Source organism: Ambystoma mexicanum, chromosome 13 (assembly GCF_040938575.1).
Source record: "Ambystoma mexicanum isolate Mex_15411 chromosome 13, UKY_AmexF1_1, whole genome shotgun sequence".
Taxonomy (NCBI): domain Eukaryota; kingdom Metazoa; phylum Chordata; class Amphibia; order Caudata; family Ambystomatidae; genus Ambystoma; species Ambystoma mexicanum.
The window spans coordinates 231,363,760-231,380,092 of NC_090938.1; the positions used below are offsets into that span (position 1 = coordinate 231,363,760).

Here is a 16,333-nt window from a genome sequence, read left to right on the forward strand (position 1 = left end):
TTTATTACCTAAAATGTATTACTCCTACGTCCCGTCTCCTTTCCTCCATACTTATGGGACATTCCTCCGTCCTGTGGGACGGGACCGGAGCACTTTCTAAAATCATCAAATTTTTCAAAAATGTGTCCTTCCTCTCTTTTTACGCGGGGTACTGCACGCATCCGTAACTCCGCCCTTCTTAGCTCCGCCCAGCGCATCGCCCTTCAGTCCTTTTCTCTGCTCGGTCGGGACTGGACGCACTTGCATCTTCGGAAGATTTTTTTCCTTCCAGTTCCTCCTCTCTTGCTCTGGCTTAGCGGTCGTATGGTAGTCCGTCTATGCCGTTTCAGCTAGACATTCCAAATTGTTCTTGTCAGCGATGCTCTGCTAGGGCGGATCCCCATCCTCTGTGTTTAGAGTGTTTAGGTCCTGACCACCGGTGGGACTTGTGCTTTTATTGCGACTCCCTTCCGGTCCTGGCGCTTCAACGTCGTTTGGAGCGGTGAGAGGAGGTGTTTCAACATACTCCCCCGGCTCATTTTCAAACTTTCATCGACGAAAAAAAGAAACGCCCGGTGAGTTCTTTACTTTTTAGGGCATCCCGGCGGGGGGACTCCTTTCCGGGGTCTTCCCGGTCAGGGAGGAGTATCAAAAGCTCTATTACCGGGGCTAGCCCTGAGGTGCCTTTCAGGCCAAAAAATCTACCAGAGTTTTCTCAGAGGGCATCCGTAAAGGGCCTATTGACACCGGATTACATTCCGAGGACCCTCCTGTGGGGGCTGTTTGTGGGCCCAGTTCTACTGAGGCATCGGGTACCGGAGCTTGCTTCGAGGTCTCCTTAGTATGAACTTCCTGTAAAATCACTGGGGTACGCCCTGAGACCTCGGTTGAGGTTATTGACACCGAACGGAAGTTCGAGGCCCCTCGTGAGGAGGCTTTTACCGGACTCTGGTCCGAGGCCCGTCATTTAGAGGCTAAGGCGACCAACAGTTCTGAGAGGCCTATTAAGGTCTTGTCAGTGAGGTGTGTTTTTTTTCATCGTCCTCTCTCTTGGGGAGACCCCAGTTCTGTTGAAGGGGCACGGAGTGAGGTTTTGGACCGTAATCCTCCGTCACCGGCAGTGCCGAGGTCCGTCCTTTGAAGGCTAGTTTGGCTGTTACGATGTCACAAACGTTCTAGGCCACAAAGTACTGGCTCGGCCGAGGTTCCTTGTGTTAAGGCTAAAATGAAGACCCCTGACCCACCTGTGGGGACTCCTGCTTCACTTCCACACGTGTCGCAGTTCTCTGGTGCCGACAAAATGGCTGCCGTTCCCACCAAGACCACAGCGGCCATTTTGGATACAACCCTTACAACCCTTACAACTACGCCATCGGCCCTAGGTGTAGGGGGTGCTTTTTCAGGTGAACATCGGTTTCCTTGTGCACATCCGTTTTGTCCAGTTTATGACTGGAATGCTCGGATGCCTCTATCGCACAATGTCTCGCTTCCTGCGGCATCGGCGCCCTTGATTTATGTAGACAACATTGGGGAAGGGCCCTATTGGCAACCCTCTCCCTTACGCCCCTCGAATTAGCCCACTTGTGAGAGGCCTCCTGTCGCACCTAAATCATCGGCGGAGGACGCCTTTTTCGGCAAGTTTATAAAAAAAACTGATGCGTTCCGACCCCATGAAGGAGTACTTTCGAGGCTTGTTCAGGGAGATATGCCCACCTGCGCCGACGGTCCCAGCCTTTACCGGCTGGGCCCTGGGCCTCCCCCAACTCTTCCACCCCTGCCTCCATTGTCCCCAGTGGACAAGACTATTGTGGTGCTGGATGTGACTCAACCTGATCCGGACCTGTCGGATGATGTACAGGGCGATCAGGACAGCAAAGACCAGCCCCACTTTGTCAGAGCTTTTCATGAGCTGGACATGTCTGTTGGATGTTCCAGTACCTGAGACACCCACTCTGCAGGAGGGCGTGCTTTCGGGGGCGTTCACCTTATCTCCTTCGGAGCGTACCGGCTTGTTCTTGCAGAAGGATGTTTTGGCCGAGGTACGTAAAGTTTGGGAGAAGCCACACTCTGGACTGTTTGTCAACAAGAAGATTGACGCGCGTTACAGGCTCCATTCTTCGGAAGAGGTGGCCTTAGCGTCGTGTCAGCCCCGCTCCTCCACGGTAGTGGCGGGAGCAACTTTGCAATCCAGACATGCATCATCCTCTTCTTCGACGGCTACACAGGTTCTGGCCAAAGAGGATAAGCTTCTTGACTCCCTTGGGAGGAAGATTTTCGCTAACTCGGCTCTGCAGCTGCGTCAAGCCCCAATGCAGAACTGGTGTTAGCGGGGGCGAATATGAAAATGTGGCAAGGTCTGTCAGAGTTTGAGGAGTTTATTCCGCTGAAAAGTTGGAAGATTTCAAATCGGGTTTGTCGGATGCCAGGGCTGTGGCACAAGATCTCCTGGAGGCTGCGGCGCACCACGTCGACAACTCGGCCTGGGGCCTTATGCTTGGTGTGGATACCTCTCGTCAAGCTTGGCTGCACGCCACCAAGTTCTCCAAGGAGGTGCAGGATAAGGTTTTGGACCTGCCTTTCGATGGCAAGGCGCTCTATCACTCTACAACAGACGTGGAGCTGACCAAACCTAAGGAAAGCACTCCGACCGCCAAGTCCTTGTCTGTCCTGGTCAAACCTCCTTTCAGGGCACAGAGATTGTCAAACCCTCGGCCTTCCTCTGGTTTCAGGGGCTTTTTAGATCGGAAATCCTGCAGGGTTTACACCCCTTTGGGAAATTCCCGCCAAAAATTCCTGCCAAAGGCAGCAACCGAGTCGTTTTTTTTTCTCGCTCCTCAGCCGCCTCCTCAGGTTCAGGTGGTGCTGCCACTGACAAACCAACAAATGAGGGTTTTCTGCGCTCACACGAGACCCCAGTGGGAGAACGCATCGCGTCTCATTGGGAGGCGTGGCAGACCATCACTGAGGACCGGTGGGTCTTGTCAGTTGCTCGGGCGGGCTTCCACTTACCCCTTACCACTTGCCCCTACTCCACCCATCAATCCTGCCTTCTAGCAGTCAGGGTTGCCCTCCCTCAGAGCCGAGATTCAGAAGTTACTGGATCTCAGGGTGGTGGAACCCGTTCCTCTAGGGGAAGCGTGCAGAGGGCTTCTATTACCGGCTGTTTATGGTGCCCAAACCGAACCAGGCCGGCCTGCGCACCATCCTAGACCTTTCCCAGTTCAATCTCTCTACCCCCAAGAGAAATTCAAGATGATCACGCCCTGTCAGATAAAGTCCTCGTTACAGAAGGACGATTGCTTCAGCGTGGTAGACCTCCAGGATGCGTATATGCATATCCTGATCTGGAATCCCCATCGGAGATACCTACGGTTTTCTGTGGGGGAGGAGCACTTAAAGTTCCGAGTGCTCCCTTTTGGCCTCAGCTCGGCACCGCGTGTCTTTATGAAGATGTCGGTTATCGCAGCTTATTTTCGGCTACGGGGTTTCCATGGTAATCTGTATTTGGACGATTGGCTGCTGCACAGTCCCTGTCCGCTGAAAGCCTCGAGCAAGCTTCAGTCTCTCCTCCAGCTCCTGTTTCACCTTGGGCTTTCGGTGAACTGGCAGAAATCTTCCATGATGGTCTCTCAGGACTTGACTTTCCTGGGTTTTCGTTGTAACACGATCGACTGCAGAGTTTACCTGACTGGGGACAGAATGGCAGATCTGTTGGCCACGTGTCAGATGTTTGCGCAGTCGGAGAGCATGTCGGCCTGGTGGTTCCAGAGGCTTCTGGGCCTCATGGCCTCGTGCGTATTGGCTCTTCCCCTTGCTCGACTCAAGATGAGGCGGACGCAAATGGCTCTTCGTAGTTCTTGGCGTCAGGCTGTGGATCCGGACTCCAAGATAATATCGATTCCGGCTTTCATGAGAGTGGACCTGGTGTGGTGGTTGTCTCTCAGCAATCTTTCGGCGGGTGCGGGTTTCCAAGAACCCGCTCCGATGTTGACGATCACAACAGACTCCTCCCTTCTGGGGTGGGGGGCGACGTTGGATCTTCTTCAGGTCTCCGACCTCTGGTCGCCACAAGACCAGTTCCTTCATATAAATCTGGAGCTTCTGGCGATCTTCCTGGCGCTCACGGCATTCAGGCCAGTCATTGCCAACAAAGTGGTTTGTGGCCGCACGGACAATGTGGTGTCCATGTTTTACATCAACAAGCAGGGGGGCACCAAGTCTCCTCCTCTTGTGGATCTGGCCATTCAGATTTGGGAATGGGCGGTTCAGCATGGTGTCTGGCTGGTGGCAGTACACATCCCGGGCCAGCTGAACATCACGGCAGATGCCCTCAGCCGACAAACAATGGTCAGCTACGAGTGGGAATTGAAAGCAGAGGTCCTCTTGCAGATATTCCCGTGTTGGGGCACTCCGGAAGTGGACCTCTTCGCAACATCGACAAACAAACTTCCTCTGTATGCCTCCAGAAACGGGCTGGGAGCTTCCTCTCTGGGAGATGCTCTCGAGATCCCATGTCACAACATGAGGGCCTATGCTTTCCCGCCTCTGCCTCTGATTCATCGGACGATTTGCAAGGTGAAGAACACAGTGAATTGTTCTCTTCTGCTCATAGCTCTGTGGTGGCCGGCCAGGTTCTGGTTTTCAGAGCTTCAACATCTGTCGGTGTGTGCACCGATCAGGCTTCTGCTAGTTCACGATCTGCTTCACCAGAGAGTTCGACCGCTGTAGCACCTATCCCCACAATTGTTCAGCTTGGCGGCATGGTGCCTGAGTTAAAATCTTTAGAACATCTCAACCTGTCTGCTGACAACATGCATGTAATTCAGGCAGCCAGGAAGCCCTCAACGAGGTCGCAATATAAGAGCAAGTGGCTGCGGTTCTGTCACTGTTGCTTAGCCAAACAGTTGGACCCCAGGGTGGCTACGATTGACACGGTGCTGTCCTTCATGTCTCATCTTGCAGGCATTCATGTCCTGTCATGCAGGACTTATCTTTCGGCTGTGGCCGCCTACCTAACCACGGACCAGTGCTCTTTCTCACTGTCAAACCCAGTGATTAAACGACACTTTGCGGGTCTTATGTGTCTTTATCCTCCTGTTCGCAAACCGCATCCGACGTGGGACCTGAATGTGGTTCTTACGCCCTTGTGCCTTTCAAACCAATGGCTGCGGTAGATCTTAAGCACCTTTCGTTGAAGGTGGCTTTCTTGGCCGCCGTTACCTCGGCAAGGCGAGTGAGTGAGCTCCAAGCTTTTGTCGGTGGAGCATCCCTTCTTAGTTTTCCACAAGGATAAAGTTGTCCGTAGGACAAATCCTTCTTTCCTCCCAAAGGTGGTTTCCGATTTCCATCTAAATCAGTGAATCTCGCTGCCTGTCTTCTTTCCAAATCCGGCTTCGGAAGCTGAGAGGGTTTTGCATTGCCTGGATGTTAGAAGAGCTCTTAAGTTCTATCTGGACAGAACTTCTGAAATTAGGAGTTCTTCTCAACTTCTGGTGACCTTTGGTAACCCGCAAGGCAAGCAGGCCTCCAAAGCGATTATCTCCAGATGGATTGCTGCCTGTATTACGGAGTCTTACACTGTTCAGTGTCTACGGCCTCCTAAAGGGATTCATGCATATCTGGTATGGGGCAAGGCAGCTGCTGCTGCCTTTCTAAAGTACATCCCCTGGGAGACCATTGCGAAAGCGGCTACTTGGGCCTCCCCATCAGCTTTTTGTAAACATTACTGCGCCAGATATGATGCTCAGTTTGGCCAGGCTGTGCTGAAAAACCTTTTTCAGTAAGGATGTTTCCATCCACCCTTAGTTCCTGTGAGGAGTGCTTGGGAATCTCCCATAAGTATGGAGGAAAAGGGACGGGATGTAGGAATATAACCAGGTTACTCACCGTAGTGACCACCTTAATCCTAGTCCATAGACCCCTTTCCTCCATACACCCGCCGTCCCCTCTAATAAGGTTCCTCTATTATTGCTTAAAGGTCTCTGACCTGGCGATAGAAAAGGACTGATGGCGATGCGCTGGGCAGAGCTAATAAGGGCGGGGTTATGGCCGCTTGCGGTACCCCACGTAAAAAGAGAGGAAGGACACATTTTCGAAAAATGTGATGCTTTTTACAAAGTGCTCCGGTCCCGTCCCACAGGACGAAGGAATGTCCCATAAATTTGGAGGAAAGGGGACTATGGACTAGGCGTAAGGTGGTCATTACGGTGAGTAACCTGGTTAAAATGATAAGGGGCTACTATTGGATGTTCGACACTAAGAAATCTCCTTTCATCTTCATGTAAAATGTCCTCCTGATCAAACCCTTTATTGATCAAATGTATTAATCCACCTTTTACTTTTTTCAATATATTACGGTTAACCTTTTTGTAACAATTATGTATATCTAGTTCTATCTTTCCTACCTTGTCTTTTCCTCCTTCGGCTTGTTTTATTACCATTTCATAATTGCTTGATACGTTCTGTAACACTTTCCTTCCTTCTGTTGTTAGATTAGTAGTTAGTTTTGTAATACGTGGTGGCCAGTGTTGTTCTCAGATTGACATTTCTTTTAAAATATTATCTAACAATGTGATTGTCAGTGTGAAAGTTTGGAATAAATATAGAATTAGATCTAAAGTTGGTATTAGTAGGTTTAGCTAGATATGCCAAGTTCAGTAGCCAATTCCGTTGGTGTAATCTCAGTTTATGATACCAAAGTATCTAGTAGGCTCATACTCTATAGCTTGTATAGTATGTTCTGCTTTGTTACCCATTATTGAGATTTACTTAAGGGAATATCTGTGTTGTGGAAAATATTTTGAAACTTTAAGTAATTTTATATAGATCAGTGTAAATATTAATTGAATCTGCTTTGATGGATGGTGCAAAACGTATGAATTCTTTGCAGAGTACGCAATAACTGGTGTGAGTTTGATTGATAGGTTATTTATAATGCGCCTATACACAAGTGTATAAAGGTGCAGCCAGGCAAGGAGGGGGAAAACTGGAGAAGACCACCACATATCTTACTAGGCCTAGTATCATTTAGATTGTGCAAGTGTGTGGAACAGTGCCCTGGGATAAGTGCAGGAAGGCAGGGCCTCCACGGGGAACATGGCCAGGAAGTGCAAGGAAGGCTAGGTGGCAGTTCAGGAGGGCCCGGAAGGCAAGTGCTAGGGACTGGGCAGAGGGTGTGGGGGCGCAGGTGTCCTATATGATTCAGAGCAGTATGCACCAGGCAGCCAGTCAACGTAACAGCAGGAGGAAGGGATGGATAGCAAAGGGAAGGTAGGGAAAGGTTAGCAGGGGAGAGGCAGAGAGAAGGAAGAGGAGAAAACGTAGGTCTTGAGGAGCTTCTGCAACTTGAGGTCCGGCTCCAATGGGAGAGTGGCAGGTAGGCCATTCCAGATGGAGACACCTGCAGAGGAAAGGGAACAATATGGAACGCTTGACAAATGTGCTTGTCATCCTTGCGCAGGAGCCATGCTAATCTTCTCTGTATCATTCCAAATTCAGTTCTAGTGATAGTTTGTCGCGTCTCGTTCTCAATCTGAACCTGGTTACCATTCCTGTTTCTTTTTGTTCTTAGTTTGCTTTCTTTCAGCTCTCTTCCCTCTTGATCTATATACTTTGCCTATATATTTGGTTGTCTGGTTTCTTCAAATGTTACTCTTTTGGTGTTTTTTTTTTTGTTTATTCATGTTTTTTTTACTTCTGTTTTAACTCCTGTAATGTTTGATTTGGGCTAAATAAAAAAATCTTTTCAATGTTTATAGGCATTTTATTGGAATTATTTTGTGAACTGCTACTTTTCCACTCTCTGGGTCTAAACTTAACTGGTTTACTGTTGGTATGTTGTTTTTACTTGGTGTGTCATATTGTGTTTGAAATTTATATGCACACCATTCTCTTTAATCTCTCTATGAAATATTTTCTGGTTTTTCTGAGTTTTACCTCATCTTGATATTTTTTTAATCAAGATGGTGTCCAATATGTCGTAGTTTTTCTTGTTGACAACTTAACTCGTCAATTTATGTTTTGATTGGGATTTTTTTCCCCTCAATGTCATCGGATACTTTTTCACAATGTTCAACTATAATTTTCAGCTGTAGTAGTAGGGAGCACTGCTCCGCAGGTCTCCTTGCTCTCTAGTGCTCTATGCCGTCTGCGTTGGATGTGTCCCTGGTGGGCCCTCCTCTGTGTCTTGGGTCTGCAGGCTGGCGAGCAGCACTTCAGCTCGCTCGCTCGTTCTCCTTCGTGATTTTGTGAAGTCCCTAAACAACTAATGAAGACATTTTCTTCCTGGGATTGGGGAAGACAACGGATATCCCTGTTAAAGGATGGCCTGTCCTCTAAGGGGGGTGGAAGGTTATCCCCATTGGGATCCTGCTTGCTTTATCCCCTAGGGAGTTTGTAGCTTAGCAGGCCACCTCCCTATTACCCCTTGGGGAGAGGGGGCAAATTCCTTGGATTCGTCACAGTGCCCATTTCTGCTAAGCACATTGAACCATTTGCTTTCTGAGCATGTAATTATACTGATAATGACCTCCTAGTTCTTTTTGTGAATACACAGAAAGGCGATTGTGACCTGCACATGGATAGTAGACTTTTTGACCTGGATTCCGATCGATAGATATTGTCTGACCAATGTTGGAAAGGATGGGTACCACCTAGGTCAACATAGAGTAGTTGACACCCTTTGTCTTCCGTGTAACACTAACTAGTTTTGCTTCCCAAGTCGCACATTTCACATTTGTTTACCTTCACCTGGTTTTGCATTTCCTGCACATGTGCTAGGTCTGGCATCTGCAGCTACAGTATCCCAGTAGCCAATAACTACTTTGTCATTTTGGATGCACTTCCAAAATGACATTCTAGTGTGTGCAGAAAGCCAGGTTGATCACAGCAAATTGTTGCATAGTGTTTTGAAGACTCTTAGATAGTGGAGATTATGCTTTTCTTATTATTATTGTTTTTTTTTAATCCAGTATAGCTATGATTTGTAACGTATTGGGGGACGCACAGCTCTTCAAAGAAAAGTATTTGTCCCAAACAAGAGCTGTTGGTCATAATAGTGAATACTTTTACATTGGGGACAAGGAACACCTTCTTGTAGCCAATATTGTTCAAGAAAAATTCTTGTTTTGTGGATAAAATGGCAGACATTGGGGGCGCTCGGAAGAATCGCATTACTTTCTTGTGGTACAGTGAGGGTCTTTTGTGAAGATCTTTCATGTGAGAGGGCTGGCCGATCTATCGAATTTTGGATATATATCGATATGTTTTCAAAATCGATATAGGATGAGACAATATTGTTAACATTGCCATAAATAAATATATACATTATTACATGGTTCTGTGTGGTTTTACCGACAGTCGTTTTTTAATTAGGGGGGGTCCAAACCTGGGTGGCGGGCACCACAATCCCCCCATTTCCCTATATTGACCCCAAAAGCCCCCCCCCGTCGCCAATCCATTTTAACCTCTTACCCATCCCCATATTTATTTTGATGAGTTTTTTCAATGGAATTATTTCGGGAAATATTCCATCGAAAAAAGTATGGTAAGCAAAAGGACGTCATACCTTATTACATATACTACCATTTTTTAAATTTACATTTTGTATTTGCACTTTATTTTGATAAATGTCTTATAAATAAAGCTGTTTGACATCTCATATGTAGTTGGCGGCTTACAAATGAGCATTTAACCCACATAAACAATATCGAGATGTTTATCGCCATTCAGCCCAATAATATTGAGATATGAATTTTGGTCCGTAACGCCCAGCCCTAGCTGTGTGAGGGCAATGCTAGGTCAATAAAAAGGCGTATCTCCAGTGTTAAAAGCATTATGCTTGAACTGGATTTGGACCTACAATGATTTTATGATCTTCCAGTGGGTTGTTCCACCTTGGTTGCATCTTTTGAAAACCAAAGATTTATGCTTTTATGCTTTGATGCTTTACATGGCTAAATGTATGTCAGTAATGCATTTTATTCAATGTTGAAGTTTTATATGTTCTTGAATTGAAACAAAGATACTGGATCTCATTTCCCAGTTGCCTTCAGGCAGTGTTTTTGACTAAAGTAGTGGTTGCGTAACAGTCGACTAAGTGGGAAAGACATTGGATCAGTGTATGGTGGTTGACGTCCAAGGTGAGCGAGAAAATGAAGTTTCTCCAGCCTAGTATTGTAAGCAAATGGAAAGGTCTAGAAATCTATTTCTGTGGGTGAGGTGGTTGGTTGACTTAGAATGGGTCATGTGTGGTAGCAGATTTATACTCTTGACCCTTGAGAGAGAAAATGATTGCCTTGATTAATGGGTGCAGGCAGTGCCCCAGATAAGATTTTGAAGTGGGATTATTTTACTCCCTATTTTTAAAGTTTGAAGTAAAATGGTTTTTAGGGAGTAGAAATGGAAATCCAATTCCCAATTGGAGTATTTTTATAAGCGAGTGAAAATGTTCTAACTTGAGAATGGAAATGTTTTAGTAATAATTATTCCTTTGCACTTAGTTTTTTAAAACTGTTTTCAAATTATTCAAGGTACAAAACAACAAAACATCACAAATTAATATGCATTCCTCTGTTACAATCACAGCAGTTACATTCGTTGTCAGTAGCCTAACGTTGTTGATTCGGGACCTCCCTTCTGCTTCCTTAATCCTGGCTTCCAGCAAAGCATTTTTAATTTCTGTAGCTTTGCTGTGTGATCTTCCACCACAGTAGCTAATTCCTTCAGTATTAACTCTGTGGTAGTCACCCTTTCTGCCAGGGAACGGACATCTTGGCGGAGGAGTTGTGCGTCTATGCTCACTACCTCAATTTAACCCTCTAAGGACGTTTTTAGGTCCAGTATTGCAAGTAGTATCTTTGATACAACTGTCACAGGTTTCCTTTTTTCTCACCTGTTTTCGCTGCCTTGTGGGATCCTTCGCCGGGGTTTTCTTCCGTGCTGTTCGGGTCTTGTATAAGCCCGCTCGGCCATCGTCGGATTCCAGGATTCGTTTAGCTTCTTGGTCCGGGATCAAGGAAACTCCAGGAAGACCAGGAAAGAAGGCCCCACACAGGGGCGGTCTGCGTGGAACGCGGATGGATACAGGTACAAGGGGAAGGAGAAGGAATGGGTCCGGGAATTCGAGCAGCAACTCAGTTACAGGAGCACGAACTGCGACACATGTCTAGCCTCAGCTAACGATAGCGTTGAGACGCGCAGAGCCGCAGGGGAGTGGTTAATTTATGGAACGTGCTGCATGGACGTAAAGGTCGATAGACCACGTTCTGTGAATACGGCCATGTTGGGTGTACTACAGCGCGTAACCCCCAACATGCCATCGACCAGGAGGACCAAAAGTGGCGTGATTGATGGATCATGACAGCATGCCCCCTTCAAAAACTCGTTCCACCGGGTTTGCCTGGATGTATTAGATGGAACCTTCTGAGCAATCTGGGGGAGTTTAGGTTTGAGACTGGTTCCCAGGTACGTTCACTGGGTGGATAGCCCTTCCATTCCACCAGGTATTGAAGTTGTCCTTGCCTATATCTGGAGTCACATATTTGAGACACTTCATTTTCTAGCTGGTCATTGACAATCACAGGACTGGGTCTAAGATTAGTCCGGGTGGTTTGGATGTAAGGCTTCAATAGAGATTTGTGAAAAACTGGATGGATTTTCTTCCAGGCGTCTTGTAGTTTAAGTCAAAAGGCCACAGGGTTAATGACTTCTTTTATAGGAAAAGGCCCATAATATCGAGGAGCCAACTTATTCGGTCTGAGATGTCGGGGCAGTAGCTTCGAGGATAGCCATACTTTATGCAGATTCGAGGAGAAGACCAGGGCCTTCTTACACCATTGGGGATAGTGTTTAGTTTGGATCTGTGCCCTTTCTAGATGTTCCTTGGCTTCTCTCTGTACATTGATGAGTGTTTCAATCCAGGAGTCGACTGTTGGAACTGGTGTAGGGTGCGGAAGGACTGAAGGTAATACCGAAGGGTGGAATTCATGGCTGCAAAAAAAGGGGCTGGTTTTAACAGCCGAATGGTCCGAATTGTTGTAGGCGAATTCTGCCACTGATATTAGAAGCGACCAATCGTCCTGGACCTTAGTAGAGAAACAACGAAGGTATTGTTCAAGGGTTTGATTCACTCGTTCTGTGACTCCATTGGTTTGGGGATGATATCCTGAGGAGAGGGCTCGTTGGATTCCTAGTATCCTGCAGAGGTGTTTCCAAAATTGAGAGATATACTGTGGTCCTCTGTCCGATATGATCTTGGAAGGAAGTCCATGCAGTCGGAAGATGTGTTCCAGGAAGATTCTAGCAAGTTCTGACGAGGATGGTAACTTATACAGAGGTGTAAAATGAGCCATATGAGTGAACAATTCAATGGTGACCATGATAGTGGTGTACCCTCTGGATGGCAGTAATTCTACAATAAAGTCTGTAGCGATGACTTCCCAAGGTCTTGTTGGTGGTGTAGGCTGTAATAAGAATTCTGCTGGTTTCTGGTTGTCATGTTTGTTTTTATTACAGACGGAACAAGATTGAACGTACAGTTGAATGTCAGCCTTCATTCTGGGCCACCAGAATTGTCTTTGTATTAGACGGAGGGTGTTGGAAATGCCACGATGACCGGAGTGAAGGTTATCATGGCAGAGGTTTATTATCTTTTGTTGTAGTTTTTGTGTGGGAATGACCAGGTTGTTATTTTTAAACAAGTATCCGTCCTTGGTTCTCAGATCCCATTGATTCCTTTCCGAAAGACCCTTCCAGAGTTCAGAAGTCTGAGTTTGCATGCAAATGTCTTCCAGGAGATTGTTTGCTTGAGCTAAAAATATTGTATGAGGAAACATCTTGGGATATGCCCGATCTCCCGGAGGTTCGTAGTCTGGACGTCGAGAGAGGGCATCAGCTATCAGATTTTGTGTTCCGGGAACGTGGTGAATCTGGAACTGGTATTGGGCAAAGATGGATGGCTAGCAGTTCCTTTTCCAAGACTGAGTAATGGGTTTCACTGGGAGTTAATGTCCGTGAAAGGTAAGCTATGGGGTGCTCCATCCTGTCTCTGAATAGCTGTTTGAGAACGGCTCCAATAGCGTAGCTGGAGGCATCTGTCTCCACTATGAATTGTCGGTTGACATCAGGTTGAGCCAGGATGGGGGCTTGTGTAAACTCAGTCTTCAACTGTTGGAAGGCTTCCTCTTGAGCTGTGGTCCAAAGGAAGGGAACATCTTTCTTTAACAGGGAAATGATTGGTTGGACTATCTCAGAAAAGGAAGGTATGAATTTCCTGTAGAAATTAGCCAAGCCCAGGAAAGACTGGATTTGTTTCACAGAGGTGGGACTTGGCCAGGATAATATAGCCTTAACCTTGGATTGATCCATTCCGATGCCTTCTGGAGTAAGGACAAATCCTAAGTAGTGTATAGTAGAAGCATGGAAGATGCATTTCTCGGGCTTTGCCAGGAGCTTGTTTTTGCGTAGACGTTGTAACACTGCCTTTACATGTTCTTCGTGCTTGGAAATATCCTTCGTGAATATTAGGATATCGTCCAGATAGACAATCACAAAAAGAAACAGCATGTCTGAGAACACCCTATCCATGAAGCGTTGGAAGACCGCCGGGGCATTAGCAAGTCCAAGGGCATGACCAAGTATTCATAATGACCAAAGGATGTTCTAAAGGCTGTTTCCCACTCGTCTCCTGCCCTAATACGAATCAGATGGTAGGCACCCCTGAGATCCAACTTGGTGAAAACAACTGCGCCCTTACTGCCTCCAGAATGTCCGAGATCAAGGGTAACTGATAGCGATCCTTAAGGGTGCATTGATTTTAGACCTCGATAGTCCAGACACGGTCTGAGTTCCTTGGTGTCTTTCTTGGGAACAAAAAACAGTGAGGCCCCTGCTGGGGATTTAGTGGGTCGTATGGTGCCATTTGCAAGATTAGTATCCAAGTATTCTCGAAGGGCTTTCTTTTCAGGTTCGGATAAGATGAACATCCTTCCAAAGGGAATCGCAGCGGACGGTTCCGTGAGGTAAAACATCAGAGAAAACATCAGAATATTCCTGGTATATCTCCGGAACCAGGATAATGTTTGAGACTGAGATTGTAACTTGGTGATTCGTAGGAAGTCCTTCTGATGGTGTCGGAGCAAGGTCTGACATTATGCAGTGGGACATACAAAATTCTGAGCCCAGGAACAAGGAACCCGCTGCCCAATTGATGTACGAATTGTTTTTTTGAAGCCAGGGCATTCCCAAAACCATTGGGCAATGGGCCGACTTGATGTCAAATTTTATCCTTCGATGGTGGTTTATGGCAAGTTTGACGTCCTTGGTCTGAAGGGTTATGGGTCCTGAAGAAAGGGGTCTTCCATCAATTGCTTCTACAGGTTGCATGATAGTCCGGGATTCGTAAGGAATATGGTGCTTAAGAACCCATTCTTGGTCTATGAAAATCCCCATAGCTCCACAGTCCACCAGTGCCAGGATGGGATACGTTTCCTTCTTGGATGGCGATAAGAAGGCCTGTAAGATCACCAAAGAATTTTGTCCAGGAGAGTTCAAGGATGGAATTGATGTGGAGCAGGCTTCTCTCTCCCGAACCTGTGCTCCATTTAGGATCGGGAGCTGGCGTTTCCCGAGCGCTGTGGGGGGGGGGCGATTGGGCAGTCTCTCACTAAATGTTTGTCTGATGCACAATACATACACAACCCGGTATGGATCCTACGCATTCTTTCTTGGGAGGATATGGGTCCACGGAATGCCCCTAGCTGCATAGGTTCAGGCTTGTTACTCGAAGTGGAAATACCTTCGGGGTTCGAGGGTATCCCAATGGGGTTCTTCTGGAGTCGTAACTTGCTACTTGCTTTTCTCTTTCTCTGCCTTTCTCTCCTGAATGCGAAAGTCAATCTGCAGGGCAAGATCCATCAGGGCTTGATAAGAACTTGGGCGCGCCACTCTGGCTAGTTCATCCTTGATGTCTTCGTTTAGCCCTCTTCGAAATAGGGTAAAATAAGCTTCAGAGGACCAATCCGCTTCTTTAGCCAGCTGTTTGAAGCATGTGACATACGTAAGCATATCCTGGGTACCTTGTAATAAAGCTCATCTTAGCCCTGGGCGTAGAAAAATAATAAGGCTTGAAAGTAAAGTGGACCAAACATGAGTCAAGGAAGGCTCTTTGCGGAACCATCATATTTATCAACAAGGCCGCCCAGTATTACACTCTCTTTCATAGCGGATTCACGTGACCACACCAATTGCTTTAAGGCGGCGTTCTCTGCCTTTAAATTTTGCACTTCGGTCGTCAGCTCTTGCATGCCACGCATAAGGTCCTGGATGGCTGCTTCCATGTCTGTGTCGAATTCAATCAGGTGGCGTCTCAATCTGTCACAGGTTTCCTTTTTTCCTCACCTGTTTTCGCTGCCTTGCAGGATCCTTCGCTGGGGTTTTCTTCCGTGCTGTTCGGGTCTTGTATAAGCCCGCTCGGCCGTCGTCGGATTCCAGGATTCGTTCAGCTTCTTCGTCCGGGATCAAGGAAACTCCCGGAAGACCAGGAAGGAAGGCCACACACGGGGGCGGTCTGCGCGGAACGCGGATGGATACAGGTACAAGGGGAAGGAAAGGAGAAGGAGAAGGAATGGGTCCGGGAATTCAAGCAGCAACTCTGTTCCAGGAGCACAGACTGCGACGCACGTCTAACCTCAGCTAACGATAGCGTTGAGACGCGCGGAGCCGCAGGGGAGGTGGTTAATTTATGGAACGTGCTTCATGGACGTAAAGGTCGATAGACCGCGTTCTGTGAATACGGCCATGTTGGGTGTACTACAGCGAGTAACCCCCGACGTGCCAGGGACCAGGAGGACCAAAAGGGGCGTGATCGATGGATCATGACACCAACTGCGTATCCGCAAGTCTCCATCACAGGGCAGTCGACTATGCCTCTGCCTCCTAGTCCATCATTCAATTTACAATGCACGTAGTGCCAAGCTCTACTCCCATTGGGGGCATTGTCTCAGGTGCACTTTCAGTAAATTTAGCACCCCCTTCTCTAGGCGCCCCCCCACCCCCCTGATGGTGTCTGTGGTGGGTACCTACTGCAGGGCGCTGCAGCACAGTATCCCTGCTGTTTTAATTCAGAGGCAGCGTTGCAGCACTGGCAAAAGCGCACTTTATTTCTTGCCAGCAGCCCTACTGCCATATCCACAGTCGCTGCTATGCTGAGAGCAACATTTGCGCCGGTTGTGCTCTCCTCTGCCATGCCAGCAACTCTGCAAGCCGTGCTGTGTGTCCACTATCTTCGCAGGGTTCCCTTCTCCACCTCGCCATCCATCTGCTGCCTTACTTCTCCATCCTCTCCTGTTGTCCCTCA

At 47.5% G+C, this 16,333-nt stretch overlaps 1 protein-coding gene and 1 non-coding gene across 2 annotated transcripts in view; one reads left to right on the top strand and one right to left on the bottom strand.

The window, feature by feature from the left end:
- The window catches only part of KLHL12 (kelch like family member 12), a 1,608,338-nt gene that overhangs the window by 72,396 nt on the left and 1,519,609 nt on the right, over nt 1-16,333 (top strand). The window lies entirely within an intron of this gene.
- Nucleotides 7,394-7,496, bottom strand: LOC138522158 (U6 spliceosomal RNA). Its single transcript, XR_011283262.1, has one exon. It is a non-coding gene; the product is annotated as a U6 spliceosomal RNA (small nuclear RNA).